We start from the raw sequence: 15,490 nt of genomic DNA on the forward strand, positions 1-15,490 counted from the left end.
GACTATGACTCTATAACTACCAGAGGCAAAAAAGGAAATGAAATACACAAGAAGTAGTTAGGATTTAGAATGTATTTTCTCCCAGTATTGTGGTGGATGCAGATTCAAATTAGTGTTAAAAAATTGAATGAATAATTTTAGAGGAACATTGGGCAAGAACGGTGTCGGCAGTAGTTGGAATAAACTGAATTTCTCTTTCAAGGAACTGATGCAGACTGTTGGGCTGAATGGTCTCCTTCCATGTTGTGCTATTCTACTCTGCATGATCCAGGCACATCATGAAGGTATTTGATAGAAACTGTCGAGGGTTAAAAGCAATGGGGAGAGATGGGTTTTGGGCAGGGTATAAGGGACCTAGAAATAGGAGATGTACCAGTGTCCAGGATCCAAAGACAGAGCCATTTCGTAATTTCTTTGCAGATGAGTGGTCCTTGTCCAATGTTGGTATGACAACACATGCCTCACCGTCACCTATTCAGTCCAGGTCTGAGTCTGATTCAGGAAGGTGAGTTACATATTTAATGTTTTCTGCCTGTTCAGAGTCTCTCCATCAATTGAATTTAAGCAGCAATCTGCTTGGATAGAAGACTTGAAGCCTGTGCATTTTCCAGTCTTAAGTCAGAATGACCAAATGTGGAAGATTTATAAGAATTTAATAGGTTATTGGTCCTGATTTCTCCTTCTGCATTGTTTGCCAGGTTCTTGAAGTGGACTTTAATTTTTTTTCTTGCAATCCTTTGTGGTTGATATTAATATGTCAGTCTCAAAACCTGAAAAAGTTCATCCCAATTTTTAGTTTAGAACAGTCAAAAACTTAGAGTTGCTTTTCACTTATGTTAGAATATAATTTCTATCAGTATAAATCTTACACCTTAACTTACCATGCTGCTTATTATCCTTGTGCATCATGCCTGCCTTTCTTTGTAAAGTCACTTTTTCCCTAGCTCTGAACCCCAGCAGTCATCCTCCATCCCATGCACACACACACTTTCAACTGATCTTTCCAATTTTTTTTTTGCTAAGCTAAGATTGAACAGAGACTTTTGTTTTAAAGATTTTTTTGCACCAGTCGGCATTAGCCTGCATTATGCTGTTTCTGTAACACATTCATTGCTGATCAATAGTAAACGCAAAGCTGCATATCTTGTATAACTCCATTTTGTTTTGTTCTTTGTCAGATTCACGTCCTGCTTTTTTTCACATTTGAGTGCAATCTTCGACTACCATTTGGGCAAAATGAGTGCAAAGGTACCTACCGTTCAGTAGCAAAAATCATTAATGTAAATCACATGCTACAGGACATCATACCATGAAACATTGCTTGTTTTTTCTCCTATAATAATGCTGACTGGTACTGTACTCAATGCACTGCAGCTAGGAATGTTCCAAATTGTCTTTGTAATGCTGGATTTTCGCATTACTTTGTCATGGCTGGAATGGGAATGACGATGTATGTTATCATGCAATGCTAACATTAAATTCATTGATGGAAGGAGGACAAGCAGTGTTGAGTGATCATTACCAGGTATGCTGATGGCATGGCCAAAGCATGCAGAACTTTCCTGCGGCTTAGACTCTTGGAAACTATTACTACATGCCCACAATATCTTCCAATATAGTGGGTGTGTGAAAGTCTTTTTATTGTTTATTAAAACGTACACAACGCCCTGAAAGCACACACACTAACACGAGTTGAAGTGATAATATTTGCGTTTATTTTGTGCTAATTGTTACCTAATAATAAAAGAATGTCAAGATATCATTCCCCAATTTAAAATTGTCACGAAGTAAAGATAGTTAACAGGTTTTTTTTAAGCTGGCTGTGTGCTGAGCAGTAAAATGTCTGAAATGATAAACTTACCTGAGATTGCCAGTCCAAACTGAACACAGAGCTTGAAATGTGTGAACATTAACTTACAAAACACTTTTAATATCCCTGTTCAAACATGAACGAAAGAATTTCATACAAATGTCTGGATTTTTAGAGGAGTAATAGTAGTATTCAACAGGAAAAGAAAGCACTTGCATTTAAATAGCCCCTTACACAACCCTAAAGTACTTTATACCTAATAAAGTATGGTCATTGCTGTAATGTAGTGAATATAGAGCCAATTTGTACACAATTTTCCACAAGTAACAATATGATAATAATCAGATAATCTGTTTACTCTCCACAGATGCTGCCAGACCTGCTAAGCTTTTCCAGCAATTTCTGTTTTTGAGCTGGTTTCTGTGTTGTTAATTGAGGAATACATTTTGGTTAGTATCATATATTTTATATCCCAGAGCAATGTAGAATAGGCATAAGTTTCTAAATGTGCAAGAGTTATTTACAACACTGACTTCCAGCTCTTTCTATCGCTTTGCAAACTTTTGCTGAGTCCAAACCCAGTCCTTAGCTGATCAAAGGTCATGAGAAGAGATCATTTGCCAGACCCAAGTTATCAAATGCAGAGCAATTGGACAGGACAATCAGGACACTGGGAATACCTCCCATGTCCCAATTCAAAGCACTGCTGGAGAATCAGTTTGTAAGTACAGTTAGTAAGTTTGCAGATGACACCAAAATTGGAGGTGTAGTGGACAGCGAAGAGGGTTACCCCAGATTACAACAAGATCTTGACCAGATGGGCCAATGGTCTGAAAATTGGCAGATGGAGTTTAATTCAGATAAATGTGAGGTGCTGCATTTTGGGAAAGCAAATCTTAGCAGGACTTATACACTTAATGGTAAGGTCCTAGGGAGTGTTGCTGAACAAAAAGACTTTGGAATGCAGGTTCATAGCTCCTTAAAAGTGGAGTCACAGGTAGATAGGATAGTGAAGAAGGCATTTGGTATGCTTTCTTTTATTGGTCAGAGTATTGAGTACGGAGTTGGGAGGTCATGTTGCGGCTGTACAGGACATTGGTTAGGCCACTGTTGGAATATTGTGTGCAATTCTGGTCTCCTTCCTATTGGAAAGATGTTGTGAAACTTGAAAGGGTTCAGAAAAGATTTACAAGGATGTTGCCAGGGTTGGAGGATTTGAGCTATAGGGAGAGGCTGAACAGGCTGGGGCTGTTTTCCCTGCAGCATCGGAGGCTAAGGGGTGACCTTATAGAGGTTTACAAAATTATGAGGGGCATGGATAGGATAAATAGGCAAAGTCTTTTCCCTGGGGTGGGGGAGTCCAGAACTAGAGGGCACAGGTTTAGGGTGAGAGCAGAAAGGTATAAGAGATACCTAAGGGGCAACTTTTTCACGCAGAGGGTGGTACGTGTATGGAATGAGCTGCCAGAGGAAGTGGTGGAGTATGGTACAATTGCAACATTTAAGAGGATGGGTATATGAATAGGAAGGGTTTGGAGGGATATGGGCCGGGTGCTGGCAGGTAGGACTAGATTGGGTTGGGATATCTGGTTGGCATGGACAGATTGGACCGAAGGGTCTGTTTCCATGCTGTACATCTCTATGACTCTATGACTCTATTTATGTCCACTTGATAAGGCAAATGAGGCTGCAACATATTGTCTTATCATCTAAAAGCAGCATTGTTAACAGACTCGCATTATTATACAAAGAACCAGAGTTGATCTTTGTGCTCGAATCCTAGAGTATGGGACATGTATCATCATAGAATCCCTGTAGTGCGGAAATAGGCCCTTCGGCCCAACAAGTCCACACCGATCCTCTGAAGAGTATCCCACCCAAGCGCATTCCCCAATACTCTACATTTTCCTCAGATTAATGAACCTAACTTACACATCCCTGAACATGATGGATAATTTAACTGGAATGGAACCTGGGTTCCTGGCGCTGTGAGGCAGCAGTGCTAACCACTAAGCCACCTCCTCCTTAGCTTCTTGAGTTAAATGTAAGAGTGCTATGCCTGACACTTGCTACCTACATAATGTTGCACTTATGGAAAATAAAAATGTAAATTGTTTCCATAATCGGAAATCGATCTGATTTATACTTGAGTGACAAGTTGAATGTCAGTCCCTGGGTGTTTAATGACAACCATCCTTCCAGCCGTATTGTATTGGTCTGATCGCCAGTAACTCCATTTCTGAGACATAGCCAGCATGTGAATATTGACAGTGATCTGAGTTTGACTTGAAATCCAGGGGTATTTATTACCTTTTAGCCATTTGCTTATTTTTCCACTGGAAGATTGCTGGAAATGGAAGAATTAGAATATTTAAGTTGACTTACAGTGAATTGGTAGTGAAGCAGATAAGCTCCATATCAGAAATGACGCAGAAATAGCAAGTTTAGTAGTCTGATGTTGGTCAGGTTGAACTTGTTCTTGGCCTTCCACCCACTCCTGTTTTCTCTCAAAAACTATTTTAAAATATAGTTTTCTGTTCAGTTCTTGTGTTGACCCTCCTTCACTCCTGAATGCATTTTACTGAGGGATAATTCTGAGGATGCTGATCTCCATCACTTGGCTATTATTCCCATCTGGATCAGTGGTGCTGGAAGAGCACAGCAATTCAGGCAGCATCCGAGGAGCTTCGAAATCGACGTTTCGGGCAAAAGCCCTTCATCAGGAATAAAGGCAGAGAGCCTGAAGCGTGGAGAGACAAGCTAGAGGAGGGTGGGGGTGGGGATAGAGTAGCATAGAGTAGTTGCAGTGGGAGAGAGACTCCCTGAGATTCTTGTAGAGAGAGGAGGAAAACTTCTTCAAGGCAGGCATCCTTGCAAGAGGATTCGCAGTAGGGTTAAAATCCTCTTGCAAGGATGCCTGCCTTGAAGAAGTTTTCCTCCTCTCTCTACAAGAATCTCAGGGAGTCTCTCTCCCACTGCAACTACTCTATGCTACTCTATCCCCACCCCCACCCTCCTCTAGCTTATCTCTCCACGCTTCAGGCTCTCTGCCTTTATTCCTGATGAAGGGCTTTTGCCCGAAACGTCGATTTCGAAGCTCCTCGGATGCTGCCTGAATTGCTGTGCTCTTCCAGCACCACTGATCCAGAATCTAGTTTCCAGCATCTGCAGTCATTGTTTTTACCTTATTAGTCCCATCTGTCCGTGAATGTGAGGATATTTAACCCCAGTTGTCAGTCTCAGGATCAGTAGAATAACATGCATCATCACAGACTGTCTCAATAGCATCCTCAGCTCCTGTCCACACATGTCCGTTTCCAGCAGATGTCACTGGATCGAATATAGCTTGCCACCCCCCACCACCACTGCCCTCACCAGCTCCTCTTCCTTCAATTAAGGGCACTGATGTCTTCAGCTGGGTTTCTGACTTCCTTGGGGCCAGACCCCTGCAGAGTGTAAACAGTATTCTGGCATTTCTCTCCATGTCTGATTTCTCACCCTTCCTCTTTTCCTTTTCTCCTGCTGTTCTTTGCATGTTGTTCCTTTTCTTAAGATAATCCTGGAACACTCTAGAGCAATAATGTAGAAAGAATCAGCATGCAGTGAGCCAGAGATAGACATTATCTTTCAACAGTCATGTGATGTTAAGGCCAACACCATCTCTGTTCACGTTTACAATTTTAAAAAATCAATTTTGAGCACAATTCAACACAGAGCTTTGCTTTGGATGCAGTGGATGCTGGGTCATTGTTAATTTTAAATCTGAGTTAGATCAATTTTTGTTAAGCAAATGTATTAAGGGATATGGGCCAAAGGCAGGTGTATGGAGTTAGGCCACAGATCAGCCACAATCTCAGTGAATGGCAGAACAGGCTTGAGAGGCTGAATGGCCTCCTCCTGTTCCTAAACATAAACAAAAATTGCTGGAGGGACTCAGCAGACTTGGCAGCATCTGTGGAGAGAGAAACAGGGTCAGTGTTTCGGATCTAGTGACCCTTCATCAGAATTGCCCTTAATGTCTGAAAGGAAAAGAAAGGTTTCTTGTTTGACTGCCGAATGACCCAAAGAATGAAGTGGATTGCGAGAGTGCAGGGCAACTCAAATATGGTGTGAAATGGTGCTCATGGAGAGAGAGGTCAAGAATGTGTATATGGTGGCTCTCGGCACTGAGTGTAGATCTTAGGATATGGCAAGAACAACTGTCTGAGGAACATCAAATATCAGGGAGATACCTGTGATTCTGGATGGACGAAACTTCAGTTGGATTCCATGTGGGATGAGTCTGATCCAGAGGCAGTCACAGAGGAATGTGATGTGTTTGTGGAAACGAGTTTTGGCAAATGCCTTGACAAAGCGGAAAAATGTGTTGCTGGAAAAGCGCAGCAAGTCAGGCAGCATCTAAGGAGCAGGAGGGAGCTACAACGAAAGCAACAACGGTGAACAAAAAGTAAGATTCAAATGGAAATCCTGAAGGAGGAGGAGCAGAACTTCTTCCAGGTGGGGAGTGAAATGGCAGCGAGTTAAACATGACACAAAAAAAACAAAGATGTGAGGATTCTGGAAATCTGAAACAAAAACAAAATTGCTGGAGAAACTCAGCAGGTCTGGCAGCTTTTGTGGAGAGCAAGCAGATTTAACATTTCGGGTCCAGTGACCCTTCGTCAAAAGTGTTCCTATGTTCCTACAAAATTGTCTAGAGCACGTAGTAATGATTATACACTCTTATACACTTGCACCATTAGAGTGAAAGTTGCTTGTTAACCTGACTGGAATCACCTCAGACCTGAAAGCAGATTGAAAAGAAGGGAAATTGGAAAGCACACCAGAAACTGCTCATCTCAAATGTTCACATTCTCCACATTGTGTAAACAACATCAAGATTTTTTCACATCTGTATAAGATCACCAATAGGTCTCGCATCAAGATGAAACCAAGGAATTGAAAGGAAAGAAAGCAATAGATGGAATAAAAAGACAGAAGAAAGGAAGGAGGAGAAGGAAAGAAAAGAGAGAAGGAAGGAAATACTTACAGTTGTATATAGTTCTTTTTGTGACCACTGAATGTCTTAATAGCCAATCAAAACCTTTAAAAGCATGGCTGCTTGTGTGATGTCGGAAGCACGTAACGAGACCTTAAACTGCACCAGTTGTGTTTGCTACCCAGTCCCTTGGTATTGCTTTTCCACTCCAATTTGATGGACTTTGATGTGGTTGTTAAGTCTAACTAGCAGGTCTGCCTCAGCCATGTATGGGGCAGACAGCGTTCCCTCTAAATTTTTTCTTGGCTATACGGATTTCCAAGGTTTGTGCCCAGCTGTGATTTCCAGAACTGTAAGTCAATGGCACAACACTCATTCTGTATGGACCAGCAGGCAGCTGCGCATGTATGCTGCCACAGAGGTTAAAGGACCAGGTTATACTTGAAGGGGTCAGATAAGTAAGTTGTTGGGAGGTTTGTGTGCTGTCTTTAAACTCCTCGACTTAATTTCTGCATCCTCCACTGATGGGTACCCATCCAAATGAAACTTTTCCATTTTGATTGGTCATGAGCTGCTGGGTTTGCTTGATCTCTCCAGACAATATCACTAGATTGTTATGCTGTCTTTCTGAGGCCTCCCCTGTCAAAAATTAACATTTGGGTACATGATTCTGAGTGTGAACTAGAAGCTTAGAGTCTTAATATTTCCTTTTCTCCAAGCAATATTCATACAAACTGAAGGAGACAATCCTGGAAATGATTGTGGCTGATATCATCAAATGCCTAATGAATTCCTTTTTTTAAAGACCATAAGATTCAGGAACAGAAGTAGGCCATTCAGCCCATCAACTCTGTCCCCCCATTCAATGAGATCATGGCTGAATTGAAAATCTTCATGATTCTTAATTCCCTTACTGATTAAAAATCTGTCTATCTCAGCCTGGTACTTAACAACCCAGTCTCAACATCTTTCTGGAGTTTAAAAAAAATCCACAGATTCACCAACCTCTGAGAGAAGAAATTGCTCGTCATCTCTTGTCTTAAATGTGCAATATCTTATTCTGAGATTATGCCTTCTGGTCGTAGACTCTCCCGTAAGGGGAAACAGCATTTCTACATTTACCTTTTCAAGTTCCCTAAGAATCTTGTATGCTTCAATAAGGTTGCCTCTTATTCTTCTAAACTCCAGTGAATATAGGCCCAACCTGGTCAACCTCATCTCATCCCTACATACCCAGGATCAGTTGAGTGAATCTTCTCTGGACAGACTTCAATGCCTTTGTGTCTTTCCCTTGACAAAGGGCCCAAAAATGTTCACAGTATTCCAGCTGGAGTCTAAATAATAGCTTCTATAGTTTTAGCAAAATCTCCCAACTTTAATACGCCATTTCCTTTGAAGTAAAGGCCAACATTCCAATTCCAATTACACGCTGAACTTGAATGCTCGCTCTTTGTGATTCATGTATACTGATTCCCAAATCCTTCTGTAGCTTATTGCAGTCTTTCTCCACTTAAGTAATACTCAGTTTCCTAATTCTTCTTGTCAAAGTGCACAGTCTCATTTCCCCCACATTATATTGCATCTGCCAAGCCTTTCCCCACTCATTTAACCTGTCCATATCCCTCTTTGTGTCGTCTTCACCACTTGCCTCCTCACCTATTTTTGTATCATTCACAAACTTGGCGACTGTATATTCATCTGTATTTTCCCAAAAGCATTGATCAAAACAAGTTTGGATGTTTATAGAACTTTAACACAGGTAGAATTGAATTAGTCTCAATGCGGTATACATCTCAACACAATTCATAGATATTAGTTGATAATGTTGTTGTTGATCAACTCAAAATTGTGGGGCGGGGAGCATAGTGGAGTGCTAAATACATGGTAATTGGATAGATTTGATGTTTCCAGCTTTCTTGTGCATTAATCGAACCTGGGCAGTTTTCCATATTGTCATTTAGATGCCAGAATTGTACATGTAGTGGAAATGCTTAGCCATTTATTAACCTACCTACAGTTAGTGATGTAGATGCAGGAGAATGGGATTTGTGTCAGAAGCAGCAACAGTTGGCATCTTCGGTCCTAAGATTCTTAAATGTGGAATTCTACTAAACATGCTGTAATATTTGGATATTTGTATGACTTTGCATCATATCTAAAATTCCAAATGGTTGCATTCATTCTGACACTGAGTCTTTTTTTCCCATGTAAATGGAAAATTAAGAAGGTTAATTATGATTTGGTCAAATGTGAATAGTTTGAAATCAATGGAAGTATTTTCAGTATGGATGCAATGCAGCATGTAAACAAACCACTCCGTCTAACTTGTCCATGCTGACCAGATACTCAAAATTTCTATTAACGGTTTTATGCAATCTGAAATAAACATTAACTCGAGCTGGACTGCAATTAACATCATGAAAGATGCTCTTTTGTCTGCCTGAAATTTGTTCAGTCATCCACAGTCCAGGACTGTGTGCTGAGAGGTGCTGTAAAGCTTGGACCAGCCACTGCACAAACAACTCCGGAAAAGTTGCTTTCTAAGGTCTTTCTTCTATACCTGACAAGGAATGCACATTGTGAACATGAAAAATATAAAAATTGCATTGAGGCATGTACGAGCGGAACAATATGGAGGCAAGTTGAATTTTATTGCCCTTTCTGTTATTTTTAGATGAATGAATTTATTACAAATATTTGAATAAAGTACATTTCTTGAATTATTACTAAAAATGTTTTGTTTTTCATTCTACGAAAATCTATATTGCTCAGGGGCACACTTGGTCACTTTATTTGGGTGATCTGAAGTCGATTCATGCCTATAGAACTAAGCAAGAGCAGGAGCTTTCAGGGAAGACGTGAACTGAAAGAGTAGGTCAGGCTGTAACTTAGTGATTACTTACCCTCCATATAGTTGTTGAATGTTACTTTGGAATTCCACTAACTTAAATACATAATTTACATTTCTGAACATTGCCAAACCAAACAGAGTTGCCTTTTGATTTTGACAAAGTCAGATCTTAAAGAAAAGATTAGAAATGATAATAATGCATGTATGGTGGAGTGGTATCAAAGGACAACACTGTGACCTTTACTGTGTGCGTCAGGATGGAAACTGAGAGGTTTTCTAGGGTTGGGAATTGGTAGTGAGCAAACATTACAATCCCTTAGGGGTAACTCCTCCAGCCCAGAGTCGCAGACTTTGCACTTATTGTTCCAAGGTCTGTAAGACAAAGGGTTAAATAAATGTTTTTAAGAGATAAGACTCACATGTTGATAACCAGAAGTCTTCAGTGGAACAGGCAGGACTTGTTTCCAGTTGTGATAAATCTGGAGTGTTTTGAAAAAGGAGAAACTATAACCTCTAAGGAAGAAAGAGAATTAGCACAGGATTAGCATTAAGAAGGAATTTAGGGATGTTCAGCAAACCGGAATGCTCCATCTACTGTCTCTGATGTGCTATACATTTAACAATGGCAACCTTACTTAAACTTTCCATTCACACTGCTTCATACTGCACCAATCACTTACTGATTGCATGAGGAATGTACTTCCATTGAATAACTCATTAATATAGAGACATACATTTCAATTACATTGCATTTGGGGTTTGTTTGTTGGATTAACTACACATTGCATTATGATTCAAAATGAAAAAAAGTTCAGCAATTTTTTGCAATGTTTGTACAAACAAAACACACTAAAGAAAATTTGTGAATGTAATAGTTAATTTCTCATGTTGTTTTGTTAAAGTCACTGTGAAATGAAGCTGTCAATGCTATTATATTATTTGATTAATAATCACGTAAAGAGACTCCAGAGAAAAGTGTACCTAAGCATAATCCACACCCAGACTTTGAATTCCAATGTTCCAAATCACTTCCCCGTCCCACCTTCTTTAAAGAATTGCTGGTCCAGGCATAACATTCAAATCTATCCTTCTGATCCAAGCATAACATTTCCTCAGTTTTTCATGTTTTCAGAATTTTGCAAACTAAATCTTCCTTCATTCTGCATAAATGAAGCTTCAAATTTTGCAAATATGTAAAATCATTTTAATAACATTAAATAGTAAAATGATCAGTTCTGGTGCTTCATTATTTACACTCTGAAGCTGCATTTGGGCAGCAAATTAACAAAAATGTGGCACGTCGCATTTTCCTAGTTTATTCCAGGAATATATACACAACAAAAAGAGGCATGACAGCAATTAAAATGGAACAGGAGACTTATCTGCTGACTTCCTGCCTTCATTCCACTAGGTGCAATTTTCATTTGAGTGGGAAGGGTCTGCAATTTTTCTGCTGGATTACATCAGGCCAGAAGCTGATTGCCAGGAGGGGATGCTCCTGAAGAAAACTGTGTTTCTTTCCTCGTCTTGGACTCGTTGTTTCTCTAACTGCAAACTGCTCCAAAATCTCTGATGCAATCAGAGTTTGAGCAGTGCCCTCTAAACTAACAGCCATTGTAGCCTCCGTCCAAGCATTTTGCCTGATAACTCCATAAGAACGCATTAAAATTATCTGGGTTTCACTTTATTGTTTCAGGTTGGGATGGTCCCATGTGAGGCTACATTCTTGTCAAACAGATTTCACAGAATATTTGCCTTATCGCATATTGATGTCCAATGTTTTATATTGGTCTTAAAGGGTCTGAAAGGGTCAATACTTTACTGAATGCAGCAAGCACCCTCCAACGTGATGATATCTTGAGTATTTGTTGGAAGGACAAAGTAGGATCTTATGGCAAACAGATCTAAGGCTGGGACCTCCCAACCACCTTTGTAGTAGTGTAGAGCTAATTCTTTTAATCTGCATATAATTTCAGAGATGCAATTAATTAGTTGTTTTCATTCTACAAGACTCTTCTCATTGGATCAGAAGTACACACTAACGAATCATTTTGGACACACAAAAACATGTAATTTCTAAAGAACTGATGTACATAAAAGAGATGGATGACAACACTGACACTCATTAACAAATTGATCAAGGATCTTCTCTACCTTGTGAAAATAGAAATATGCCACTTTTGGCTCTAAAGTGTATCGCAAACATTTGTGTCTGACTCAGTGTGATATATATTTAGATAATGGAGTGGTCACTGGTGTGACTAAAGGAGAAAAGCATTGTTTTACTGAGCAATCATACACTATTCTGTTCTGGGTGGGTTAAAGTGACTTCAGGAAGGTGTACAAACACTCTCACCTTGGTAAAGAAGGCAACGGTGGCTCAGTGGTTAGCACTGCTACCCCACAGCACCAGGAACCCAGGTTCAGTTCTAGCCTTGAGTGACAATCTGTGTGGAGTTTGCATGCTCTCCCCGTGTCTGTGCAGGTCTGTGCAAGTTAGGTGGAATTGCCATACTAAATTGCCCATATTGTCCAAAGGTATGCAACAGAATGGATCAATCATGATAAATGTGGGCATCTGGGTGGGATGCCTTTTGGAGAGTGCCTGCAGAGTCAATGGGCTGAATGGTGTCTTTCCACACTGTAGGGATTTTATGAAGGTTTGTCCTTAACCCCTGGTGTGCTACTTTCATATCTTGATGGTGCAGACAATTAGAATTCTTTCTGGTCCTTCTGTGCTTTATTCCATGGTCACATCACAAAGTAATTTCAAAGTGAAGATCCTCCTTGTAACATCAGAAAGCAGGCTGTAATCTTTCTAATTGACTTGTCTGCCTGGTATTTTAACAAATCTCCCTATGCCTCTCAAGTAACATCAGCATCAAATTTGCTAGTTGAGGACTCAAATGACAGTTTTTAACAAATAATGCACTCAGCACTGCTGCACTTTCATATTCTTCAATTGTTGTGTTCTTCTCTGCATTATGATTTTCATATCTTCTCAGTGTCTTATGTGAATTATTGTTCCTTCCAAAAGCTGTTGTACATTTGGTTGAAGTCAGGAGTGACATGAAAGCATTATTCTGATGGTTCAGATATGTTATAACACATCCCTGGGAGAGGTGGGACTTGAACCCATACTTATTAGCGCACAGGTAGGAATGTTACCATTGCATCACGAGGGCTTGCAGAGCAATGGAAAGGAAGGCTAAGCATACCATTCCCAATCAGAGGATCTGTACTGATGTTCAGGGCCCATTTAACAGGTATGTCACTTAATCATTGTTTTTCTGCTGTAATGCAGTTGTGGAAGATAGTAAGTTAATGAAACTTATTGACTCCTTATGAAGAACGTAAAGCCATAACACGTTATTTGTCACTGCTCCCTAGGGAACAACAATCATATGCACCTAAGTTAAAGGTAGCCCATAAGCAACTTTGTCCATCTGCTAGTTCTGCAGGAGGAGAACCACAGGAGATTGGACAGATGTGTTTATTAGGGGAGAGCAAAATGGGGACATGAGATAGCTTTGGCGAATAGGAATATCCAAAGGGTTTTTATAAATACATTAAGGTCAAAAGGTAACTAGGGAGAGAATAGGGCCCCTCAAAATGCACAAGGCAGCCTATGTGTGTAGCTGCAGGAGAGGGGGAGATATTAAACAAATATTTTGCATCAGTGTTTATTGTGGAGAAGGACATGGAAAATGTAGAAGTTTGGAAAACAGAGGAGGAGGTGCTGGATATCTTGAAACACATAAAATTTAGATAAATCCCCAGGACCTGATCAGGTGTACCCTAGAACTCTGTGGGCAGCTAAGAAAGTGATTGCTGGGCCCCTTGCTGAGATATTTGTATCATCGATAGCCACAAATCAGGTGCTGGAAGATTGGAGGTTGGCTAACGTGGTGCCACTATATAAGAAAGGTGGTAAGGAAAAGCCATAGATCAGTAAGCCTGACACCATAAACTATAGACTGGTGAACCTGACGTCAGTGGTTGCCAAGTTGTTGGAGGGAATCCTGAGAGACAGGATTTACATGTATTTGGAAAGGCAAGGATTGATTAGTGATAGTCAACATGGCTTTGTGCATGGGAAATCATGTCTCACAAACTTGCTTGAGTTTTTTGAAAAAGTAACAAAGTGAATTGATGAGGGCAGAGTGGTGGACGTGATCTATATAGACTTCAGTCAGGGGTTCGACAAGATTCCCCATGGGAGACTAGTTAGCAAGGCTAGATTTCATAAAATATGGGAAGAACTAGTCCTTTGGATACAGAACTGACTCAAAGGTAGAAGACAGAGGGTGGTAGTGGAGGGTTGTTTTTCAGACTGGAGGCCTGTGACTAGTGGAGTGCCACAAGGATCGGTGCAGGGTCCATTACTTTTCATCATTTATATAAATGATTTGGATATGAGTATAAGAGGTACAGTTAGTAAGTTTGTAGGTGACAGCAAAATTGGAGGTGTAGTGGACGGCAAAGAAGGTTACCTCAGATTACAACAGGATCTTGATCAGATGGGCCAATAGGCTGAGGAGTGGCACATGGCGTTTAATTTAGATAAATGTGAGGTGTTGCATTTTGAGAAAGCAAATCAGAGCAGGACTTATACACTTAATGGTAAAGTCTTGGGAAGTGTTGCTGAACAAAGAGACCTTGGAGTGCAGGTTCATAGTTTCTTGAAAGTAGAGTCGCAGGTAGATAGGATAGTTAAGAAGGCATTTTGATATGCTTTCCTTTATTGGTCAGAGTATTGAGTATAGGTGTCAGGAGGTCATGTTGCAAATGTACAGGACATTGGTTAGACCACTTTTGGAATATTGCGTGTAATTGTGGTCTCTCTCCTATCAGAAGGATGTTGTGTAACTTGAAAGGGTTCAGAAAAGATTTACAAGGATGTTGCCAAGGTTATAGGATTTGAGCTACAGGGAGAAGCTGAATAGGCAGTGGCTGTTTTCCCTGGAGCATCGGAGGCTGAGGGGTGACCATATAGAGGTTAATAAAATCATGAGGGACATGGATAGGATAAATAGTCAACGTCTGTTCCCGGGGGTGGGGAGCCCAGAACTAGAGGGCAAAGGTTTGGAGTGAGAGGGGAAAGATATAAAAGAGACCTAAGGGGCAACTGTCTTCCCATGAATAACCCTTTTACATGACCAGGCATTTATATAGAGAAGGTTGATGAAACCTTCATGTAGGGAATGATTCCCAATGAGACAATTTCCATTCTTTCTTACAGCCAGCTGTGCAAAACCCTGTAAAAGCAGTGATTGCTGTCTCAGTCAGGTCTTTGTGCTGTAGTTGTTCCAATCAAGCACAAGCAAGGAACATCAATGGTTTCGCCTAAATTGCAATGCCCAGTTATAATATATCCAGATAATATATGCCTTGTTCTCCTTGGTCATGAGTTGCAATACTTAGGGTAGGGGAGTTCAAAATTAGCAGGCATAGGTTTAAGGTGAGAGGGGTAAGATTTAAAAGAGACCTGAGGGGAAACTTTCTCACGCAGAGGGTGGTGCGTATATGGAATGAGCTGCCAGAGGAAGAGATGGAGACGTTACTATTACAACATTTAAAAGGCACCTGGATGGGTACACGAATAGGAAGGGTTTAGCAGGATAAGGGCCAAGTGCTGACAAATGGGACTAGATTAATTTAGGATATCTGGTTGGCATGGATGAGTTGGAGCCAAGGGTCTGTTTCCATGCTGGACGTCTCTGTGACTCTATGGTAACTGATTATCCACGAGCAAAACATGTGTATTTAGCTATAGGTTCCACATTTCAGCCACACTTTTCATTCCTTCAATATGCAGCTTGTACCTGACCACAGGTATCATTTTGATGCC

The sequence above is a fragment of the Chiloscyllium plagiosum genome, chromosome 20 (genome assembly GCF_004010195.1).
Source record: "Chiloscyllium plagiosum isolate BGI_BamShark_2017 chromosome 20, ASM401019v2, whole genome shotgun sequence".
Lineage (NCBI taxonomy): Eukaryota > Metazoa > Chordata > Chondrichthyes > Orectolobiformes > Hemiscylliidae > Chiloscyllium > Chiloscyllium plagiosum.